At 42.2% G+C, this 7,282-nt stretch overlaps 1 pseudogene; it reads left to right on the forward strand.

Moving 5' to 3' along the window:
• Positions 1-411: 411 nt before the first annotated feature.
• LOC121760615 lies at positions 412-6,627 on the forward strand (annotated as a pseudogene).
• Positions 6,628-7,282: the final 655 nt, after the last annotated feature.

Raw genomic sequence — 7,282 nt, forward strand, 5'->3', positions numbered from 1 at the left:
TCTTGATTTGTTTTATACTTGTGTTTTCTTTGCAAAAGAGAAAGAATGGTAAAAGGCTTGAGAGGTGAGGTTATTTGAGGGGAGGTAAAAGCCAACGAGTGATATACACGAGTGTTTTGTGATGTTTATTTTTTTTGTGTGATACACGAGTGAACTGTGAGGATGGATTCTACTGACGATCATATTCCAGTTGATCCTACGTTGAAAGCCATGCAACAACAATTTGCAAGGTTTGCACGGATTCTGGAAAGTGTTTCGGGGCGATTGGAGAGGCTAGAAGTTCAGGCAACAAATGAAAATAATAACGAGGAGGAAGAGAGTGGAGGAGAAGATGATGCTTCATATAGGCATCGAAATGAGAGACGTGGAAACGGTAGAAGAGGGCGCACAAATGAAGTGGATGGTGATTTGAGAAGCATCAAACTGAAGATCCCAACATTCCAAGGAAGGAGTGACCCCGAAGCTTATTTGAGAAGCATCAAACTGAATGTCACAACTATTCCGAGGAGAAAAAGGTTAGACTTGCTGCTATTGAATTCGCTGACTATGCTATAGTTTGGTGGGATCAATTGACAACTAGTACAAGGCGATATGGAGGAAGACCGGTTTCGACTTGGGAAGAAATGAAAAGCATAATGTGTAAGAGATTTGTACCTTCTCATTATTTTCGTGAATTGTATCAAAAATTACAATCAATGAAACAAGGTACTAAATCTGTTGATGAGTACTACAAAGACATGGAGATTGCCATGATTAGGGCAAATGTTGAAGAAGATAGAGAAGCAACTATGGCTCGATTCTTATGTGGGCTGAATAGGGAGATTGCAAACATTGTAGAGCTTCAACACTATGTGGAGTTGGAGGACATGGTTCATATGGCCATGAAGGTGGAGGGACAATTGAAGAAGAAGGGAACAATCCAAAAGAACTTTTCAACAAGTTCTCATTCTTCAAGGACAAAAGAGTGGACTTCATCCAAATCCAATTTTGGGGCAGGTTCTAAACCCCAAAATGAAGCGTCGACATCCAAGTCCAAAGAATTTGAGAAGGGTAAAGGTATTTCTACTTCTACTTCTACTCGAAATAGAGATATCAAATGTTTTCGTTGTCAAGGTGTTGGACACATTGCATCTCAATGTCCAAACAAAAGGGTGATGATTTTGAAGCCAAATGGAAAGATAGAATCTGAAAGTGAACGTGAAGATGATGATGATGAGGAGGAGGATAAACAATTGGAGGAGATTGGACCAGAACATGGAGAACTTTTGGTCGTTCGAAGGGCTCTAAACATGCAAAACAGAAATGATGATCAACAAAGAGAGAACATCTTCCACACAAGGTTTTTGGTCCAAGGTAAACTTTGCATAATGATTATTGATGGTGGTAGTTGTGCAAATGTTGCAAGGTCTGAAATGGTGAAAAAGTTGAGCTTAACAACGGAAAAACATCCTAATCCGTACAAGCTACAATGGCTTAATGAATGTGGAGAAATTCGAGTGACTAAGCGAGTTCTAATTTCGTTTTCAATTGGCAATTATAAAGATGATGTTCTTTGTGATGTTGTGCTAATGCATGCTAGTCACATTCTTTTGGGGAGGCCATGGCAGTTTGATCGTAGAGTGACTTATGATGGATTTCACAACCACTACACCTTCAAGCACAACAACAAGTCTATCATGCTTGTCTCTTTGACACCTCAACAAGTTCAAGAAGATCAACAGAAATTATCTCAAGCAAGGAGAGCTCGTGAGGTTGAGAGAAAAAAAGTGAGGGCATTGAAAAAGAGTCGAGTGAAAAGAGTCGAGAGAAAAGTAAGAATGAGGGAAAAGAAAAAAAGAATTTCTATGTGAGAGCAAAAGAAATAAAGAGTGCAATAGTTAAAGAAAAGAGTGTTTTCATCTTAGTGTACAAAGAGTCTTTGTTTACCACTAACGAATTAACCACTTCTTCGTCAAGTACTTTTGTGTCTCTTTTACAAGAATTCAAGGATGTTTTTCCCGAGGATGAACCAAGTGGATTACCTCCATTAAGAGGTATTGAACATCAAATTGACTTTGTTCCCGGTGCAGTTCTACCAAACCGACCAGCCTATAGGGCCAATCCCGAAGAGACTAAGGAAATTCAAAGGCAAGTGCAAGAGTTGTTGGAGAAAGGAAATATCCGTGAGAGCATGAGTCCATGTGCTGTGCCGGTAATTGTTGTTTCTAAGAAAGATGGATCATGGAGGATGTGCACCGACTGTCGAGCAATCAACAAAATCACTGTAAAGTATCGCTATCCTATTCCTAGGCTAGATGATATGCTTGATGAATTGCATGGATCTGTTGTGTTTAGTAAGATCGATTTGAAAAGTGGTTATCATCAAATTCGCATTAGAGAGGGAGATGAATGGAAAACAGCCTTTAAAACAAAATTTGGTCTATATGAGTGGTTAGTCATGCCTTTTGGTTTAACTAATGCACCAAGCACTTTCATGAGATTGATGCACCATGTTTTGAGAAAATTCATTGGAAAATTTGTGGTTGTTTATTTTGATGATATTCTTGTCTATAGCAAAAATGTGGATGAACATCTTAACCATGTGCATGCTATTTTGGACACCTTAAGAAAAGAATCATTGTATGCTAATCTCAAGAAGTGTTCATTTTGCATGGATAAAGTTGTTTTTCTTGGTTTTGTTATAAGTGCTAATGGGATTGAAATGGAAAAGGAGAAGGTGAAAGCTATTTTAGAATGGCCAATTCCTCAAAATGTAGCACAAGTTAGAAGTTTTCATGGTCTTGCAAGTTTTTATAGGAGGTTTGTCAAGGATTTTAGTACAATTGCTGCACCTTTGAATGAAATTGTGAAAAAGGATGTTTGTTTTTATTGGGGAGAAAAACAAGAGCATGCTTTTAATCTCCTTAAGAAAAACTTACAACTGCACCAATTCTTTCTTTGCCTAACTTTGATAACATGTTTGAGCTTGAATGTGATGCATCTGGAGTAGGCATCGGAGCTGTTTTGTTGCAGGATGGAAAACCAATCGCTTACTTTAGCGAAAAGTTGAAAGGAGCTCAATTGAACTATCCAACGTATGACAAGGAGTTATATGCGTTGGTTAGAGCTTTGGAAACATGGCAGCATTACTTGTGGCCTAGAGAGTTTGTAATTCATACGGATCATGAATCTCTCAAGTACTTGAAAGGTCAAGGTAAGCTTAGCAATAGACATGTTAAGTGGGTGGAATTCATTGAATCATTTCCCTATATAATCAAATACAAAAAGGGAAAAGAAAACATTGTGGCTGATGCATTGTCTCGGAGGTACATTTTGATCACTAATTTGAGTTCTAAGTTGCTTGGTTTTGAGTTGATTAAGGAAATGTATGATAATGACTCGGACTTTTCTTCTATCTATTTAGCTTGTGAGCATGTTGCATTTGACAAGTTCTATAGGCATGATGGCTATTTGTTTAGAGAAAATAAACTGTGCATTCCTAAAGGTTCTATGCGTGAATTGCTTGTGCGTGAAGCGCATGGTGGTGGTTTAATGGGGCATTTTGGAGTCCATAAGACAATGGATGTTTTGCATGAACATTTCTTTTGGCCTAAAATGCGTGTGGATGTTGAAAGAATTTGTAAAAGATGCATAACTTGCATGCAAGCCAAGTCGAAATCACACCCACATGGTTTGTACAAACCTTTACCAATTCCTAGTGCACCTTGGGAGGATATTTCAATGGACTTTGTTGTTGGTTTGCCAAGAACAAAAAGAGGTAGAGATTCAGTTTTTGTGGTTGTTGATAGGTTTTCAAAAATGGCACATTTTATTCCATGTCACAAAACTGATGATGCATCTCATATCGCTGATTTGTTCTTTAAAAAAATTGTCCGTTTGCATGGTGTTCCTAGATCAATTGTGAGTGATCGAGATGCTAAATTTGTGAGTCATTTTTTGCGAGTGTTGTGGAATAAGTTAGGAACTAAACTCTTGTTTTCTACTACTTGTCATCCACAAACTGATGGACAAACTGAAGTAGTTAATAGGACTTTGTCTCAATTACTACGAACTTTAGTTAAAAAGAACTTGAAAAGTTGGGAGGAATGCTTACCTTTTGCTGAATTTGCTTATAATCGAAGTGTTCATTCTGCTACTAACTTTTCTCCATTTGAAGTTGTGTATGGTTTTAATCCATTGAGCCCACTAGATTTGATCCCAATACCTATTGAAGATCGTGCAAGTCTTGATGGAAAAGCTAAGGCCGAAATGGTGAAAAGATTGCATGAAAGGGTAAGACTCACATTGAAAAGAGGACAGAACAATATGCAAAGCAAGCCAACAAGGGTCAGAAACAAGTCATCTTTGAGCCGGGAGATTGGGTTTGGTTGCATATGAGAAAGGAGAGATTTCCTTCGAAAAGAAAGTCCAAGTTGCAGCCAAGAGGAGATGGACCATTCCAAGTGATTGGAAAACTCAATGATAATGCTTATAAACTTGACTTACCTGGTGAGTTTAATGTAAGTGCTACTTTCAATGTTTCTGATTTATCTCCTTATGTTGGTGAATTAGATTCGAGGACGAATCCTCTTGAAGAAGAAGGGAATGATGGAGCTACACCCAAGCTGATCTACAAGGACAAGAAGATGGATCCATTGTTCATTCAAAGTGGACCAATTACAAGAGCTAGAGCTAAGAAGATAAAGGAGTCCATGATGCTTTTAGTTGATGAAGTAAAAGCCCAATTCCAAGACCAATCTACATTGGGCCAAATGGTGAATATTATTCAAGTTAGTGGGCAGCCCAATGCATGAAGTTTTGAGTCACTATATATCACATTTTGGAGGCCCAAATTGAAGATACATGATGCATTTTCGTCCAAGTTGGAGCAACCAAAATGAAGAGTCATTTTTAAGTTACTTTTTGAGTTAAATAAGTGACTTTAGATGTCCTAAAGTCACACCAATAGTTTAGGAGTTACTTTTCACTTATTATGAGTCCTTCTAAAGGTCTTAAGTTGTACTAATGAAATGAGACTTTCAAGAGTCCATACTAGCCTATAAATAGGCTTGTAAGCATGTCATTTGAGGACACCATTGATCAAATACGAAAATAGACTTTGTCTTGTGAGTTGAATTCTCTTTGTAGAGTTTTTCACTTGTTTGGAACTTATCAAGATACTTTGAGCAAGTTCTTGTGGCGTTCAACCATACCGAGGTTCTTGGCTGATCATATAGCCAACGGATCGAGGTTTTCCAAGCTCTGGAAGTGGATCAAACCAGATTATCAATCAACGGAGTCCGCTGCCAAACCTTATACGTGGGGTTCTTGGATCCATATATCCAACGGGTCCTTCGTCCTATCCCAATCCATATCAGCGGACATGCTAGATGTCTTGGCGGCGCAACCTCTCCTCGCCCCGGCAGGGCGGAGTTCGGCCGGAATCCGGCTGAGCCATTCCTTGCATCCCAACCGCGAAAGAACTCACTTTTGCTAACACCCTCATCTGCATTTAAGGCCTACCAAGTGGAATTCCCACCCTTGGAGAAAGGTCGAACCCTAAAGATTTGTGACTCCTTTGAGAGCGGCTGGCTGAAGGGAGCCGGGACGGCTCCGAGACCTACAATATGGCGTGCCAACTAACACGCATTTTAAGCCCGGCACGGGCGTAGCCGCTACAGTCTCGGCTGGCATTCCCGAGACCGAGGTGGGTATGGCGAATCCGATACCGTCACCTAAGTCGGGAGTAATGGCTGACCTTTTTAAAGCTATTCCAGCAGCTCCAATGAATGGGCCACACCTTATAGAGAGGAGGGAGCCGCGGCGGGGTCGAGCGGCAACACGCCGGCCGATGGGGCCGAAACCGGCTCGGATAGCACTAACGTGTGGCGATCATTGTCGGATATGGTCAAGGGGACTCCCGACCTGAATGGACCTCAAGTGTTCGAGCCCGACAAGATCCAAAACATTGGACTCGCATCAGTTTCGAATGGTATACCTGCAATCTACTTCCCGGGGCTGGAAATCTGGAAGCTTGCCGAAAATGTGGGGCACGCCATCGTAGGAAAATTTTCCCACTCTATTCTGACAACCGGTCAAATTCAAAAGGCTCTCAATAACATTAAGTTTCAATGTGGTTTTACTTGGAAATACTTTAACGCCAAACACATTCTCATTCAAGGCGAGGATTTGGCGGATTATGCTAGGCTACTTAATGGCCCGAAGGGTACGCCGGTGTGGTTCATCGACCGCCACCCAATGAGGGTCTTCAAATGGTCCTCGGACTTTGATTCTTATTGCGAGTCGCCGATTGCAGCGATTTGGTGTAATCTAATTGGCCTCCCGATCCATTTGTTTGATCAATCCGCCCTCTTCGCCATTGGCAAGCTCCTAGGGACGCCAATTCAAGTCGACCGAGCCACCGCAAATAGGTCAAGGCTGCCTTTTGCGCGCATTTGCGTCGAGATTGACATCACAAAGCCTCCACCCGACGAAATCATACTTGATATTTGTGGGCGAGAAATGGTGCAACAAGTGCGGTGGGATAAGATCCCAGCCTATTGTCGGGAGTGCAAGCATGTCGGGCATTCAAGCAATGTTGTGTTATGCTGCGGGCAAGACCGAACGACCCCCAAAGAGACACTATAACAATGCAACCCCGCATAGAGCAAATCAAGAAGGAAATGGCCCAACCGAAAAGCAAGCCACTAAGACGGCCAAACCAAATGACAACAATGAGTGGAGACGTCAAGGGAGAAACAAAGGAAAAGGCACATCACCGAAAGCCAGACCGAGTGGGGAGAAAAGTTTTGAACCGGATTGGGAGGGTCCGGACATTGTGGGAGACCTCCATGAAGATGGCGAGCTCGAAAACAGCCCACAATCCACTGGTCTGGCTCGGAGGGAGGGAGCTGCCAATATTTCTTCAATGGGTTCGGGCCGACCCAACACGAGAGACGGTGACTCAATGGATGTTTCGTGAGAACATGGCGAGGTACGCCGACGGATGGCCTCCGGCTCCCGAGGGGGATCAAGAGGGGGAGGGCGACACCCTACGCCCAAACATGGAAGGAGTGGAGATGAACGGACGGGTGATGTCATGAGCACAAACAAGTACTACTCGCTCATGGCCAATGGGGAATATGATGTTGATGGGTGTGGTGAGGAGGTTGCGGCGGCAATGGACATCCAATCGTTTGGTGAACATGCTACGGACACCCCCTTGCACATCGACACCGGGGAAAACACAAGGGAGGAAGGCCAACAGATTGTCCTATTCCAAGGAGGGCATTCATACCTTCCG

Source organism: Salvia splendens, chromosome 13, assembly GCF_004379255.2.
Source record: "Salvia splendens isolate huo1 chromosome 13, SspV2, whole genome shotgun sequence".
Lineage (NCBI taxonomy): Eukaryota > Viridiplantae > Streptophyta > Magnoliopsida > Lamiales > Lamiaceae > Salvia > Salvia splendens.